Source organism: Anomalospiza imberbis, chromosome 25 (genome assembly GCF_031753505.1).
Source record: "Anomalospiza imberbis isolate Cuckoo-Finch-1a 21T00152 chromosome 25, ASM3175350v1, whole genome shotgun sequence".
Taxonomy (NCBI): Eukaryota; Metazoa; Chordata; class Aves; order Passeriformes; family Viduidae; genus Anomalospiza; species Anomalospiza imberbis.
The window spans coordinates 6,088,834-6,105,595 of record NC_089705.1 but is presented as its reverse complement, the minus strand read 5'-3'; the positions used below and the strand labels follow the sequence as shown (position 1 = coordinate 6,105,595).

At 58.4% G+C, this 16,762-nt stretch overlaps 1 long non-coding RNA gene across 2 annotated transcripts in view; it reads left to right on the top strand.

Annotated features, from left to right (window-relative positions):
• The window catches only part of LOC137462488 (uncharacterized), a 338,602-nt gene that overhangs the window by 150,054 nt on the left and 171,786 nt on the right, over nt 1-16,762 (top strand). The gene's annotated exons all lie outside the window — the stretch shown is intronic.

Here is a 16,762-nt window from a genome sequence, read left to right as displayed (position 1 = left end):
TTGCAGAGCAGCCCCGGCAGAGGGAAGCGCAGCCCCGGCCATGGCCCCGGTCCCTCAGCCCCGGCCCCGGTCCCTCAACCCCGGCCCCGGTCCCTCAGCCCCGGTCCCTCAGCCCCGGCCATGGCCCGGGCCCCTCAGCCCCGGCCCCGGTCCCTCAACCCCGGCCCCGGTCCCTCAGCCCCGGTCCCTCAGCCCCGGCCCTCAGCCCTGGCCCTCATCCCCGGCCATGGTCCCGGTCCCTCAGCCCCTCAGCCCCGGCCATGGCCTTCAGCCCCGGTTATGGCTCCGGTCCCTCAGCCCCGGTCCCTCAGCCCCGGTCCCTCAGCCCCTCAGCCCCGGTCATGGTCCGGGCCCCTCAGCCCCGGCCCCGGTCCCTCATCCTCGGTCCCTCATCCCCGGCTCCTCATCCTCGGTCCCTCATCCCCGGTCCCTCATCCTCGGTCCCTCATCCCCGGCTCCTCATCCCCGGCTCCTCATCCCCGGTCCCTCATCCCCGGTCCCTCAGCCCCGGTCCCTCATCCTCGGTCCCTCAGCCCCGGTCCCTCATCCTCGGTCCCTCATCCCCGGTCCCTCATCCCCGGCTCCTCAGCCCCGGTCCCTCAGCCCCGGTCCCTCAGCCCCGGTCCCTCATCCCCGGTCCCTCATCCCCGGTCCCTCATCCCCGGCTCCTCATCCCCGGCTCCTCATCCCCGGTCCCTCATCCTCGGTCCCTCATCCTCGGTCCCTCATCCCCGTCCCTCAGCCCCGGTCCCTCAGCCCCCATCCCTCATCCCCGGCTCCTCATCCCCGGTCCCTCATCCCCGGTCCCTCATCCCCGGTCCCTCATCCCCGGTCCCTCATCCTCGGTCCCTCATCCCCGGCTCCTCATCCCCGGTCCCTCATCCCCGGTGCTCAGCCCCGCTTCCCTCCACTACAGAAAGGCACTAAAATAAAGAGCCACCAAAAGAGGGATCAAAAAAGCCACCAAAAGAGGGATCAAAAAAGCCACCAAAAGAGGGATCTTGCCCCGCTGCCTGCCCAGGGATCTGAAATACCCCTTGTGAAAAACGCGTATTTTATGATTGGCTTTTCGCAATGTATTAAATGGAATGCTATATGTATTATATTGGTTAGAAGTGCTGTATTAACATTTTAATAGTATGGTAAATGTAGTTTTGTAGTTGCAATAGAGCTTTTGTAGTTAAAATAGAAACTGTGTACGTAAGAACAAAAGAATGAGGTACTTGCATTGAGATAGCAGCCACAAGACGCCTAAGTCTTCCAGAGGAAAAAAAATTTATAGCTCCCTAATTAAAAGAAACTAACTTCTTCCTGCCTCGCTCAGCCCTAAAAGCGCCGCAAGATTAAAAGAAGACGTTGACACTGATCAGAGTTCTTTGTTTCGACAGAATCTATGCATCATGTATGAGATGTATGAATATGCAACAGGGTATTGCTGTTACAGGTTATTCCTTTGTTCACAAGGCATGCTTTTCGTGACTTAGTGCCCGAGAGCATCCGGACGTCCGTAATTCTTTGCTTTTTATTGTCTCGTAATTGTCCTAACTCTAAAGTTTTATTACTCTGATTGCATTACTATTTTTATAACCATTTTATGATTATTAAACTTTTAAAAATTCTAAAACCACGTCATTGGCGTTTTTCACCGCCCAGAACCCCGGGACTGGGGCGAGGGGCGCGGGTTTGGGTGGCCCTGCTGAGGGGAAGGAGGGAGCGTCCCACGGGGCTTCGGGCTTTGGGGTCGCCCCTCACCTGAGCCCCCTCCACATCCTCAGGCTCTGCGGGGATTTGTGGGATCTCCGTGGGGGAAATCTGCTGGATTTCCAGAGGGCCACCATGCCGGGGACGGGGACAGGGACAGGGACAGGGACAAGGGGGGAATTCAGGGACAGGGATGGGACAGGGGGAATTCAGGGACAGGGGGAATTCAGGGATAGGGACAAGGGGGGAATTCAGGGACAGGGATGGGATGGGGGGAATTCAGGGACAGGGACAGGGACAAGGGAGGAATTCAGGGACAGGGATGGGACAGGGGGAATTCAGGGACAGGGACAGCAGGAATTCAGGGACAAGGACAGGGATAAGGGGGGAATTCAGGGATAGGGATGGGACAGGGATGAGATGGGGTCAGGGGGAATTCAGGGACAAGGGGGGAGTTCAGGGACAGGGGTGGGGCAGGGGGAATTCAGGGACAGGGTCAGGGGGAATTCAGGGACAAGGACAGGGACAAGGGGGGAGTTCAGGGATAGGGATGGGACAGGGATGAGACAGGGTCAGGGGGAATTCAGGGACAAGGGGGGAGTTCGGGGACAAGGATGGGACAGGGGGAATTCAGGGACAGGGTCAGGAGGAATTCAGGGACAAGGGGGGAGTTCAGGGACAGGGATGGGGTGGGGGGAATTCAGGGACAGGGACACGGGGAATTCAGGGACAAGCTGCACGGGCAGGGTTGGTGCTGTCAAGCAGGAACTGGGGCAGTGCTGCCCAAATCCGTGTTTGGGACGTTCCCAATGTCTCCCTGCCCTGTTTGGGGAGCCTGGGCTGGCTCTGGGGGGACCCTGGGGCCCCCCAGCCCTGTCCTGGGACAGCCCCAGCTTTGGAGTCTCCCCCAAACAATTAACCCCAATATGGAAATGGACCAAAACTTATAAAAGAGTGAAAACTCTGACTCAGGGCCCATCTTGGGTGTAGCCCTGGCCAGGCTCTTGCACTGCCCCAGGTGTACCCTGCGAAGGATTTTTAATAAATACTCTAAAACATTTTTAATAAATGCCAACTTCACTCCTTTAACTCTGTCCAGCCCCCGTCCCAGGTGCTCTCTCCAGCCATCACTGCTGTGGGTGCCCAGCTGCACATCCCAGCCTGGCCTGGCCTGGCCCAGCAGGGAATTGTCCCAAATTCCCAAACCCCAGAGCTCCTGCAGGGCTGACAGCAGAGCTGCTCTGGCTGGCACTGGCAGCTGATGTATTTTTAGATTTTAGAGTGTTTGTGTTTCTCGGAGCTGCCTCCATTGTCTCCTCCAGCTCTGCCTCCCCTGCAGGGCCGAAATGAAATGAAAAATTCCAGTTCCATGTAGAACAGGGGCTGGGGCTCGGAGGAACTGACTCATCTCGGGTGGATTTGGGCCTCTCGAAGGGGAACATCCTGAGCAGCATCCCTTATCTCCCCCCACCCCGAGCTCTTATCAGGGATCTGCACCCAGGGCCCCTCAGGGTGCAGCTCCTGGGGCTGGGGAAAGGAGAGCCTTGGGAGGTTCTTGGAAAAATAATGGGAAAATAATGGAAAAATAATGGTGACAGCATGCCAGAAACCACAGAGCCTGAGACCCCAGAGGTGGTGGCCCCCAGTCCTGGGGACAGGCTATGGAGGGGCTGGGTGTGCAGTGCTGTGACCTGGGTGTGCAATTCCATGGTGTGGGTGTGCAATTCCAGGGTTTGGGTGTGCAATTCCAGGGTTTGGGTGTGTAATTCCATGGTTTGGAGTGTGCAGTTCCAGGGTTTGGGTCATTCCATGGTGTGGGTGTGTAATTCCATGGTTTGGAGTGTGTAATTCCAGGGTTTGGGTGTGCAGTGTCACAGTCCAGACCTGCAGTGCCACAACTTGGACCTGCACCACAGTGGGTCACACTTGTGTCCCCACACCCTGTGAGGGTCACTCCCGTGTCCCTGTGTGTCCCCAAAGGTCTGTGACGGTCACTCCCGTGTCCCTGTGTGTCCCCAAAGGTCTGTGATGGTCACTCCCGTGTCCCTGTGTGTCCCCAAAGGTCTGTGACGGTCACTCCCGTGTCTCTGTGTGTCCCCAAAGGTCTGTGACGGTCACTCCCGTGTCCCTGTGTGTCCCCAAAGGTCTGTGACGGTCACTCCCGTGTCCCTGTGTGTCCCCAAAGGTCTGTGACGGTCACTCCCGTGTCCCCGAGCTGTGATGGTCACTCCCGTGTCCCTGTGTGTCCCCAAAGGTCTGTGAGGGTCACTCCCGTGTCCCTGTGTGTCCCCAAAGGTCTGTGACGGTCACTCCCGTGTCCCTGTGTGTCCCCAAAGGTCTGTGAGGGTCACTCCCGTGTCCCTGTGTGTCCCCAAAGGTCTGTGACGGTCACTCCCGTGTCCCTGTGTGTCCCCAAAGGTCTGTGAGGGTCACTCCCGTGTCCCTGTGTGTCCCCAAAGGTCTGTGAGGGTCACTCCCGTGTCCCTGTGTGTCCCCAAAGGTCTGTGACGGTCACTCCCGTGTCCCCGAGCTGTGATGGTCACTCCCATGTTCCTGTGTGTCCCCAAAGGTCTGTGAGGGTCACTCCCGTGTCCCTGTGTGTCCCCAAAGGTCTGTGATGGTCACTTCCATGTCTCTGTGTGTCCCCAAAGGTCTGTGAGGGTCACTCCCGTGTCCCTGTGTGTCCCCAAAGGTCTGTGAGGGTCACTCCCGTGTCCCTGTGTGTCCCCAAAGGTCTGTGATGGTCACTCCCGTGTCCCTGTGTGTCCCCAAAGGTCTGTGACGGTCACTCCCGTGTCCCTGAGTGTCCCCAAAGGTCTGTGATGGTCACTCCCATGTCCCTGTGTGTCCCCAAAGGTCTGTGAGGGTCACTCCCGTGTCCCTGTGTGTCCCCAAAGGTCTGTGACAGTCACTCCCGTGTCCCTGTGTGTCCCCAAAGGTCTGTGAGGGTCACTCCCGTGTCTCTGTGTGTCCCCAAAGGTCTGTGATGGTCACTCCCATGTCCCTGTGTGTCCCCAAAGGTCTGTGACGGTCACTCCCGTGTCCCTGTGTGTCCCCAAAGGTCTGTGGCGGTCACTCCCGTGTCTCTGTGTGTCCCCAAAGGTCTGTCTGTGATGGTCACTCCCATGTCCCTGAGCTGTGACAGTCACTCCCGTGTCCCTGTGTGTCCCCAAAGGTCTGTCTGTGATGGTCACTCCCATGTCCCTGAGCTGTGACAGTCACTCCCGTGTCCCTGTGTGTCCCCAAAGGTCTGTGAGGGTCACTCCCATGTCCCTGTGTGTCCCCAAAGGTCTGTGACGGTCACTCCCGTGTCCCTGTGTGTCCCCAAAGGTCTGTGAGGGTCACTCCCGTGTCCCTGTGTGTCCCCAAAGGTCTGTGACGGTCACTCCCGTGTCCCTGTGTGTCCCCAAAGGTCTGTGAGGGTCACTCCCGTGTCCCCGCAGGTCCCTCCTGTCCCGGTGCCCTGGCAGGGGCAGCCCGGCCCAGCCCGGCCCTTCCTCCCGCTGTCCCCCCACCGTGTCCCCCGGTGCCACCAGCTCGTGCCACGTGTCCCCTCGCGTGTGAGCCGTGGGCTCAGCTCCGGCAGCAGCTGCGGGAGCCGCTCGCGTTTCCTGCCCGAGCTCCGAGTGCTCCGCAGCTGCTGCCCCGGCCCGGGCGTGCTCCGAGCGCCGCGGCTGCGGAAGGAAGGAGCCCTGGAGAGCCGGGCTGCAGAGGGGCTGCAGCGAGAGCTGCAGGGCTGCAGGGCTGCAGGCAGGGCTGTAGGCAGGGCTGCAGGGAGGGTTACAGACATGCAGGGTCGCAGGGATGCAGGGTTGCAGGCAGGGATGCAGGGAGAGCTGCAGGGATGCAGGGAGGGTTACAGACATTCAGGGTCGCAGGGATGCAGGGTTGCAGGCAGGGCTGCAGGCAGGGATGCAGGCAGGGATGCAGGGATGCAGGGAGGGTTACAGACATGCAGGGTTGCAGGGATGCAGGGAGGGTTACAGAGATGCAGGGTCGCAGGGTTGCAGGGATGCAGGCAGCGTTGCAGGGATGCAGGAGGGGTGCAGGGAGAGCTGCAGGGCTGCAGGCAGGGCTGCAGGCAGGGTTGCAGGCGTGCTCACCCTGCTCCCAGCCCTCGTCAGCAGTGACAACAGGGCACCGATGTCCCCAGCCAGGTGGGGACCCCACCACACTGTGGATGTCTTGGGGGGACTCCTCTCTTTCAGTTTAAAACTCTCCCCCTTTGGAACCCCCATTTCTCCTTTGTGCTGGAGAGGACAGGGGGCAGGGCCAGGGGTTCCCACACGGCTGGGAGCCCTGGGGCTGGCTCCAGTGGGATCATCCTGGGATCAACCTCCCCAGGAAGCCCTTGGCAAGCACCAGCACTGACCTGAGTCAAGAAAAAGAAATCTGGGCCTGAAACTTGCCCAGGACCCGATCAAACCTGTAATAATAACATCAGTCCAGCAAAATGGGGGATCTGAACTGTTGGGGAAATGAATTAGGGACAGATCTTCTTGTGTGTGGTCATTAACCAGGGGGAAATTTGGAGGGAGGGGAAACGTGGAGAGGGTTTGGTTTTTAGGTGGAAGAGAAGCTGGGTCTGTGTCAGGCCAGTTCCTCTCCATCACAGGCTTCTCTTTGTGTCCTCTTGGGTTGCAATTACAATCTTTCAGATCAGACACAAAATCATTGGGCTGGAGAGCCAAAAGTACCTGGCTAATGGGATTAACAGAAATTAACCTGGTTACATGGGGACTCCATTGAAAATGAGAAAGTGCTGATGGCCAAAATCAATTCCTCCCCGGCCAAATGACTGCAGGCCTGGCTTAGGGTTTCAGTTTAATGCTCAGCCCTCCAACAATGAGCAGGGTGGGATTGAATTAGGTCCTGATCGTGGAGTTCAAGTGATGGCAGTGGTTTGTCTTTAATGCCAGCAGCGAGCTGGAGGGGGGAAATGGGAAATCCTCCCTTGCTTTCCCTCTGGAATCACAGGGAGGGTCCTGCTGGGTGTCCCTGTGATGGGCAAAGTGGGAAATCCTCCCTGCTTTCCCTCTGGAATCACAGGGAGGGTCCTGCTGGGTGTCCCTGTGATGGGCAAAGTGGGAAATCCTCCCTGCTTTCCCTCTGGAATCACAGGGAGGGTCCTGCTGGGTGTCCCTGTGATGGGCAAAGTGGGAAATCCTCCCTGCTTTCCCTCTGGAATCACAGGGAGGGTCCTGCTGGGTGTCCCTGTGATGGGCAAAGTGGGAAATCCTCCCTGCTTTCCCTCTGGAATCACAGGGAGGGTCCTGCTGGGTGTCCCTGTGATGGGCAAAGTGGGAAATCCTCCCTGCTTTCCCTCTGGAATCACAGGGAGGGTCCTGCTGGGTGTCCCTGTGATGGGCAAAGTGGGAAATCCTCCCTGCTTTCCCTCTGGAATCACAGGGAGGGTCCTGCTGGGTGTCCCTGTGATGGGCAAAGTGGGAAATCCTCCCTGCTTTCCCTCTGGAATCACAGGGAGGGTCCTGCTGGGTGTCCCTGGTGCCCTCATGAGGATCTGCCTTGGCCAAGCCCTCCCTGCCCGTGTTCCAGCCCAGGATCAGAGCTGGAATTGGGGCAGTGGGCTGGGGGAATGGGGTGGTTTGGGATCACAGTGGGCTGGGGGAGCAGGATGGGGCGGTTTAGGATCCACAGCCCCACGGGCTGATAAATCCCAGCCTCCCCAGGCAGGGCTGCTCCTTTCGGAGCCTCTCAGAGCCTGCGGAGCGGGGCGGCTCCCGGCAGCTCCCGCCCGGCCTCATCTTTTCCCCTAAAAGCCGGAACCTGGCGGGCTTTCCTGGCTGAGAGCAGCTCGGTCGTTACCGTGCATGGGAAATGAAGCAGAGTTTGTGTTTTATCGCACGAACCCGGGGCTGGGCCACCTCCCTGTGCCTGTGTCCCCGCGGGGACAGCCCGACCGATGTCCCCCGTGGGGAGCTGCCAGCCCGGCTGTGCCTCACCCCGCAGGGATGGGGGTGCCTCGGAGCGCCCCAAACCTGCAGGGATGGAGAGCCGGGCGTGGCCGCTTCCCCGAGGATGCGACAAGTGACAATTTATTAACTGTCCCCAAGTGGAGAGGGGAGGTGGACCTGGGGTCCTGCTGGCGCTGTTGGAGGGGAGGAGGAGGCTGGAGGGAGCTGGGAGAGGGGAAGGAACAATCGCGGTGATCCTGGAAGGAGTCCCAGCGCCTCGGGAGAGCCGGGAGGGTGCCCTGGGTGCTCAGGATTTGATCCTGTCCCTGCTGTGGGACACCCGGCGGGAGCATCCCCAGGATGGAGCCATCCCTGGAGGGCAACAGCCCCTCCGGGGGGCTCGGGGGGGAGGATAACGTCACGTTTCCCCCGGATCGATGAAGATTTTGGTTCGGGAGTTATTAGCCCGGTGTCATAAACTATCTGAAAACCACAAAAGTAAAATAATAAATCTCCCTGTTTGCCTCCTGCGCGGGGTTTTTAAGTACCCGAGTCCCTCCAGGCAGCGGTTCGATATCGCAGCGGACACAAATCACCGAGACAGAGCCGGATTTTGGGGAATATCGGTCAGGCTTTGCTGTTTTCCAGCACTCGGCCCTGGGCAGGGAAGCTCCCCCGGGCTCCTTGGGCAGGGCTGGGGGGGCACTGGGGGAGGGGGTGCTGAGGTGGCTCCCGGGGATGTGTCCCCGTCCCACAGCGGGGCAGGTCGGGATGTTTCTGCCTTGGGAAACACACTCCAGGCATCATTAAACGATTAAAATGAAGCTGGCGCTGGTAAAGCAGCAGGGCCGCACCCTCAAACTGGGGTTCAGCGGCTGGGGGGGCAGGGGACAGCTGCTCCCAGTGCTCCCAGTGCCCTCCCTGGGTGCCCTGCTGGGAGTTCTGGGGGTCCGTGGGGTGTCCGTGCCAGCAGCGGGGCTGTCCCCGGAGCCCGGAGGTGTCGGGGTGTCCCCTGGCCCCTGCCAGCCACAGGTTTGCTTTTAAAGCTCTTTCTGGAGCCATTTCCCGGTGGTTTTGTCTCCGGGCCGCGGCCGCTGCGTTCTCCCTCCCTCGTTATTTCCAGCCTGCCTCGGGCTCTCCGTGGTTTGCCCCCATCCCAGCGGGCTCCCCCTCGAAACCCACCAGAACCAACGTCTCAAAGGGAAAAATAACCCCGACAAAACAAACCCCGACAAAGAAACCCCGACCAAGGCGATCTGGGGCAGGGTTCCCTGTTCCCTCTGCCGGGGAACACTTCCAGCAGCGAAGGGAAAGCGCTCGGGAGGGAGAACGCGGTGGATCGGGGATCAGCGATCCAGGGCTGAGGTAATTAGCGCCGGGCGTTAATGAGAGCAGCTCGCAGGGGACGGACGGGGCTGTGCTGTCCCTTTTCCAAGGACATGGTGGCGGATCCGTGGGGCGCATCCCGGCCCCGGGAAGGATGCGGGGCCCGGGCCGACCCCTCGGGACACCCCGAGCCCGCCCCACACGCGGCCCCTCTCTCTCGGCAGGGCCGGGAGCGGCGCTTCCCGTCCGGACACCTGGGGTTGGGAACCCCCACGCTGTTCAAAGGGACGGAGCCTCTTCCCTGTCCTGCTCCCTCCGTGCCCCCGGGCCACCCCCCAGCTGGGCGGGACCGGGGTTCGCAGGCTGGGGAAGCAGAAGGAGCCTCCCGGGAGCGCAGATCCCGCTCGCCATGCGCTCCGCAGCCGCCGGAGCAGGATGCTCGGCCCGGGTTCGTGCCTCACACACCATTTCCCAGCACGGGGAGGGCTCTTTGTGGCTCTGCTGCGGGATCGTGCCGGGATGGAAACAGGTGCAGCTTCCTGGGTTTCTGCTGAGGCCCGATTTTGGCTCCTAAAGTGTTAAGTGAGTGCTAAGCCCTATAAAATTACCCTTTCAGCTACTATTTCTGCACAAAAGGCTCTCTGCGACGAGATATGCCAAAGCATCTGATGAAGTAATATGTCTATTCTCATTTGTGACATTTATTATTAACAGGGAAAAGAAAAAAAAACAACAACAAAAACAACAAAACCAACAGATCCCAGTCAGAAAGAACTCTTAATTGAAGCACCATTGTGCCGTGGTAACTGCTATTAAATTAATCTGCTGCATTCCTTTCCACCCACACACTTTAAAACTTCCTGGTTATAATTAGAACCATCTAAAACCAATTTGACACTCCTCGGATGATGCAGTTCAGCTGCTTAATATGGTGAGACTTTGGTGAAAGGAGCGGAGAAGGGCTGCGAGCAAGCTGGGGCTGCTGCTCCTGCCCGGGGATCTCAGTTCCAGGGGGAATTCGAGTTTAGCTCTGCTCTGAGCTTGCTCCATCCTGCTTGTCCCATGGGAGATGCTCCTGCCCAGAGCATCCCTCACCCAGAGCCCCCGCCCCGGGTGCCGAGCAGGGAGTTTTGGGAGGTTCGTGTTTTGTTCTGGGAGCCCCTCGAGCTCTCCCCTCCTTTGTGCCAGCTGGGGAAGGCACCACAGGCAATAATTTCCCGATGGAAAAGCGTTTTGGGTGTTTCAGTGTGGGGAAAAGGCACCCGAGTGCAGGGCTGAGAGGGGATTTTTTTGGGGATGGGGGATTTTTTGGGGACGGGGGCTTTAGAGGTGTGGGGATGGCGCCCACCCCTGCACCAACGCTGTGCCTGCCTCGGGGTTAGGAAGTCTTGGAGGATGCTCATCCAGGGCTGCGTTTGGGGAAAATGCTCTGGGACCTGAGGTGAGAAACCACCGGGCCTGGCCGAGAACTGGCGCGGGTGTCACTTCTGCAAACGTGTTCCTGCTGGCCGCCTTTATCTGTCATCCTCGGAACCACCTGGGCGCCATTTGATGCTATCAGGGGCCACGCCGAGCTCCCAGCACATCCCCGGCCGCCTCAAGGCACCGCCAGTTCCTCCGCAGCCCTGGAAGATCCCGTTAGTCACGGTATCTCCGCTGTCACCTTCTGCTTCCTTCTGCATTTGGCTTTCGCTCCGCGGCCATGTGTTAACCAGGGCTCCGCAGCTTCCTCACCCTCCGCCGGGGCCGTTTCCTCCCGGCTGGGACCTCGGGCTGTCCCCGGGGCTGGGATGGCTCCAGGGGACGCGGAGCTTTGGGTTCCGTCCCTGGTTCGTCTCTCCGGGCAGGGCTGAGCTGCAAACCTCGAGCGTCCCGGTTCCCCCTGCCGCGCTCCCAGCTCGGCCCTCGCGATGTGAAACGCAGAAAATGCAGAAATTCGGGGCTGCTGCGAGCCCGAGGGCTCCTGGACGTGTTGATTCACCCCCAGCAGGGGCTGGGACAGCTCCTGGTGCTGCTCGGAGCTGTCACCAGCTGCCGCCACGTCTTGGGCCATCCGAGCCATTCTGAGCGGGCCATTTGCCCCTTTCGGGGCCAGCCCCGCTCTTCCCGTGCCAGCCCCTCCCCTCTCCTTGCCCTCCCTGCTCTCCCTTGTTTTCCGTCTCTGCAGGTGCCACTGACCCCCTGGAGCTCATCCCCGTGTCTGAGGTGGGGCCAGCAGTGCCAAAAGAAGGAAATTGTGGATTTTCCCCCCAAACCAGGCCCCTGCTGTGGGACAGGACCCCCGGCTGGGGCTGGGGAGCTGCAGCCTGCAGGGCTGGGCTGGCGTCACCGCCTGGGCGCATTTTCGTTGTTTTGGTTGGGTTTTTTTTAAATACACAAACTCCAGTTTTTTACATTTTGAGGTTTTTTCCCCCCTTCTTTCGCCCTGGAGCACGATCAACCCCCCAGAGCCCAGAGGCTATTTATGCTTTTGTCTAATCTCTCTCGCTTGGCTTTGGGTTGGGCCGTTCTTTTTTTTTTTTTTTTTTTTTTTTACTTTATTTTATTTTTTCTCCCCCGCCTCTTGCTACTTCGTAACTTTTTCCCAACTTTGGAAGCGCGACTTTGGAGTGGCCAAAGGCAAAAACAAAACAAGGATATTTCTGCTACCCTGTTAACTTTGCAAAAATGCTGCGTGCCTGTAGCGCGGCGGGGGAGTAACGAGAACCAGGGGCTGCGAGCTCCGGCCAGACCGGGTAAAATTAGCCCGGGGGGCGGAGAGGGGGAAGCGGCTCCATCCTGGAGCCTCCGCACCCAGATGGGCTTGGATGCAGCGAGCGGGGTTTGGGATTTACCCCTCTGCATGTTCAGCCCGGCTCCCTCTGCCTCCTCCCTTGCAAGCCCAGCCCGGGGATTTGTCCTTTGCCTCCTCCCCGACATTTCTGCTCCCCCCAAAAGTGGGGCTCCGTCCCATCCTGGGTGTCACGAAGGAGGGAGCCGCCTCTCCCTGTCCCCTACCCCGCCGGGACACCGCGTCCCCCCGGGGGCACTGATTCCAGAGTGATTCCAGAGTGATTCCAGAGTTAGTTATTCCGAGTTATTCCACTTGCTGCCAAGCGCGCCCCGGCAGGGAGGCGTCAGCTCAGCACGGTGGCTCTGCCAGCGTTTGTCACCGCGGCCGGGCTTTGTCACCGCCGTCCCTCCGTGTCCCCACCAGCCCCGCGGCCGCAGCAGAGCAGGGTTTTGTCACCTGTAGAACGCGCTGGTGGCACCTGGATTTGGGGCTGCAGGCATAAAAACGGGATTCAAGATGATGCAGGCTGTGGGGTTTTAGGGCCCCTGATGGCCGTGGGGGGGGTCCCGGTGCCGGGATTTGGCGCTTTCTGGGGGTTTTTGGGTGTTCCTGAGAAACACCACGGGCTGCGCTGTCATCTATCCACAAAATGTCCCTTAAATAAAGGTAGAGATCGGGCCGTGAGCAAATGGGATTTGGGATTCGCTGCTGGATCGGGGGTCCGGGTTGAGAGTTCTGCTGGAACTGGTTTGGGCACCACAGACCAGAATTGAAGGGGATAATTAGCGCGACAATTTGTGTTAATTAACACCAGGACGGAGTGCGGCCGAGCGGGATGGGAGAGGATGGGGATGGGATTGGGAGGGATCCGGACCTGGCCGTGGAACGCGGAGGGTTTGCCGGTCCTGCCGCCGGGTGGGGGGGGGGGGGATAAAAAAAAAAAGGGAAAAAGATAAAAGAGCAAGGAGCGGTGATGGAAGCACGGAGGAGCCGCGGAAGGGCTGGCCCTGCTCCCGAGCTGCTGGCAAACACCAGCTGGGGAAGCTGCTGCTGCTCCTCGGAGCTGCTGTGATGCTGAAAGATCTCAAATACTCCCCAAGTCCTCGTGTGGTGATGGAGCCCTGGGAAAAGCAAAGCAGCAAAAAGGGGGAATTTGGGGTGCTGGGGAGCGGGGCAGGATCAGAGGAGGCTGTGCATCCCTGGCCCAGCAGATTTTGGGGTCTCTGCACGGTGCTGGGGTGGGTGAGCAGCAGCTGAGCTCACCTGGGGATGCCTGCCCAGCCTTGGAGCCGCAGGAGAGGAGAAGCTGCCCTTAGGAGTTCTCTTGGACTGGCTGGAGGTTTCTGGGCCAGGCTGCTGAGGGGCATTTCCAGCCAAAATTAAAGGTGAGAAAGCTCCGTTCTAAAACGCTGCTTTGAGAGCAAATTTAAATTGATTTGCTTGGCTTTCAGAGCGAGAGCTCCGGGAAAGGAGAGAGCCCTGCAGAGCCTTGGGCAGTCCCTGTGCAGCCCTGCCCAGCGGCTCCGGGGTGTTCTGAGCCTCCGGGCGAGCCATGGCAACATCAGGGAGCCGTTTCTTTGGGACTGACCATTCCTTTGTTCGGTCAGCGAGCAGCCCCAGGGGGCTGGAGAAGCTTTGCCCCCAAACCTGGCCGCTCCCAGAGGCTGTCACCCAGCGGGTGACACCGCAGCACTTAGCGGCCTCCTGGCAGCCCCAGATGGATTCGTTCTCCTGACTTTTCTTGAGTCGGATTCTCTCCATTTGTTCTATTGATTTGAATTTTAAAGTGAGGGGGATAATGCTGGTTTTAATGCTGTTTTTATTGTGGTGAGTGAGGAGCTGGTGGGGCCGTGGGCACTGCGGAATAAATTGAATTATTGCCGTGTTTTGGTGAGCCTGAAGCCGCTGCGGTGAGGGGTGAAGGTGATTTGGGGGTTTCCTCGTGGCACTTTGGGGTGGTGGGATGAGCCTGGCCCTGGTGGGCCCCCAGTCCGTGCTGGGTGTCCACAAACCCAACCCAACCAAGCCCTGCTCACCTTGGGTGGCTCCCACATTAAATATAAATGGGGAGAAAATTACCTTAATCAAGTCTAAGCAGAATTGATTAATATTTTAGTAAAAACCTCACGCTGGAGTTTAACAGACTGGTTAAATCTCAGCTGGAAAAACCACTGTGGTTCCCCACCAGCTTTTTTTTTTTTTTCTCCTTAAACCCAGCCTGGTTTCCACGGCCCCTCACTGCCTGTGGGGCCTGCACTGGGGTTGCTGGGGAGCTCTTTGCCCTTTAGCTGAGCAAACTATCAGCGGTTTAAAAAGGCCCCTTCTCCCCCTCCCGGCTCCCTTTTATAGGTACAATAATCAGATAAAATATTTCTGGAAGACTATTTACAAAATCCCCCCATCCCCATCAATCTTACAGTTAAGAAGGAGCAGAGGAAGAAATCTTAACCTCAAGAAGCTGCTAATGCAACCGAGCTCTTTAATGGTGGGGTGGAGATCTTCTTTTTTTTCCTGCTGCCATTACTATGGAATACATAATAACATCAATAATTAAATATAAATTGGATTTAATATTTTATGCTGGCGACATGTAATTTACACTCTACCCGAGAAATCAAAAGGTCACGTCTGAAGCGAAGGCAAGGAGGGAAAGGGAGAGGGGCTCGGCCCTGAGATGAGTCTGGTGTTGGGAGGCTCAACAAATCGCTCCAGGGAGGGGAGGGGAGAGCTCTGTTTGGGGTGAAAGATGAGGGCTTTGGGCAGGATTGCAGGTGTGGGGGCTGTTCCTGCTCTGTCCGGCTGGTTCTGGGCTCAGCAGCGCTCTGGTGTTGGGTTTAGGGGGTGACTGTAGGGCTGGGCTGAGGGGGAGTGTGGGATCCCCGTGCCTGCTGTCCTGGCAGGGCTGCCCGCGAGGAGAGGCCGGCAGAGCTCTCCTGCATCGATTGCTGGGGATCAGGGCAGCTCTGGGTGTCCTGCCAGCACAGCAGCTCCATTAACGCCGAGGTAATTCAGGACCTGCCCGGGTTATTTCTGGAACGGGCCAAGTTTCAGTCTTTTCTTGCTCTCCCTGTTGGGTCATCGAAGATTTGGCTGATTTTCATGTCCACGCCTGGGATTTTGTGCCCAACAGCCCCAGCTCTCTTTGCCATGAGCTTTACATCTTCAGTTAATTAAAACCAGGAGAAACCTCTCTTAAAACCTCTCTTGGGCAGATGTGGGGCTCTCCCAGCTCTCCAGGCCCGGGTTTGTGTCCCCTCCCTGGGCTGGTGGCAGCAGGGAGCGAACCCGGAGCCATCCCTGGCGTGAGGAGAGAGGATTTATCCCCTCTGATGAGTTCTTGCTCAGGGCTGTGGGCAGAGAGGTTTGGGGCTCCTCGGGGCTGCCCAGCACAGGTTTCTCTGCAAGTGAGGCTTCTGCTTTTCTGAAGGTTGTGCAACACATCTGGGCAAAGCCATTCCTGATTCTTCTTCTCCTTCTCCCCCAGAGTGGGTTCAGCTGGGGAAGTTGGGGGGAACCAGCCCTGGGGGCGGTTGGGTTTGGGGTCTCACCTGGCACGAACGTGGGGGGGAGGCAGGTGGAGGGGCTGGGGCTGCTGGGGATGTGAAATTAAAGTGGAATTTGGAGAGGGAATAAATCCTCTTTGTGCACTGCGGGGAGGCTGCCTGGAGCTGCTGGCGGGGATCTGGCTCTCTCCTGGGGCAGGGTGGGGTTTGGCTGCCTGGGAAGGGGAGAGGTGTCCTTCAGGGAGACTGGGCAGGCCCTGGGTGCACCCTTGGGTGGTCCTTGAGGGGGGACAAAGGGACAGCAGCACCCACCCCCCTCGCTGGGGAGCCTGGCAGGCAGAGCTGGAAGTGCCTGGATCTCATTTTGGGTCAGTTTTGCCCAGATTCAGTCACTGCCATCACTTCCAGGAGGGTTTGCTGCCTGTGAGGTGGAAAATCCTCCCTGAGCCTGGGGTGAATTGAACATTCGTTTGTTTGCTTTGGTCTCCGTGGCCAAGCGAAGTAAAAACCCCACAACAGCCGAGTTTCCACCCCCTGCAGGGGCCATAAACCCCCTCAGATCCCTCAGGAGTGGGCAGAAAATGCCAGATCTCATTTGGCAAAGCCACAGCTGGGGCCAAATCGGCTCTGTTTGGCTTTTCTCAGAGCCAAAGCCCCTCTGGCCCTCAGGGGAGCCCAGCCCTGGTGGAAAAATTTGGGAGAGGCTGGATGGGATGGGGCTTGGAGCGGTCTGGGATGGTGGGAGGTGTCCCTGCTGGGGACTGGGTGGGCTTGAAGGGCTCTTCCAGGCTAAAAAATCCCATAAATCTGTGAAAAGGAGCTGATCCTGCCCCACACCCAGACCTGCTGGGATTGATCCTAATTTGGCTTTTAGCATCTCCTGGGTGATGCCAAGTGCTGCCTGTCAGGGCACAGCTCCTTTGGGGGCCCTCAGCATTTTGGGGTCTGAGCTGAGCTGCCCCCAGATCACCCAAGGCTGGCCTTTATAGGATCATTACCCTTTTTATAAGGCTTTGGAAGCCACTTGGAAAAAGAGCCTCTTGGGGTTTTTTTGTTGGGATTTGAAACGGTTTTGTTCAAAAATGGGGCGGCTTTTTCCACCTCCTGCCCCTTCCCTTGATCAGCACCTGCCCCGGGAGGAGGAAGGATCTAATGAATTGCGAGAGGATGGGACTGGCCCTGCCCTCTCAGGGCTCCTTCCATGGGTTTATTTCGTTTTTCCAAGTCAAGCATGGAAAATCTTCATAAACCCTGCACCCTCGCAGCTTCTGGTGCCCCTGAAAGTGGAAACACCTGGTTTTCAAAGGGCAGCCTGACTCTGACTTGCTCTTAATGGCATATTTTGATTTTATGGATGGGATAATGTGACTGGGGGGGCTGGCTTCCTTGGCAGAGGAAAAACTGGGATTTTCTGGGGCTTTGAAGCTTGGAGGTTTTTGGTGGAGGAGGAAGTTTTTGGGTGGGAGAGGAAGGGTTTCTGTGGAGGGTCAGGGCCCTCCTCTGCATGTCCCTGACCCCTGTAGAGGCTTTTTGGGGACACAACA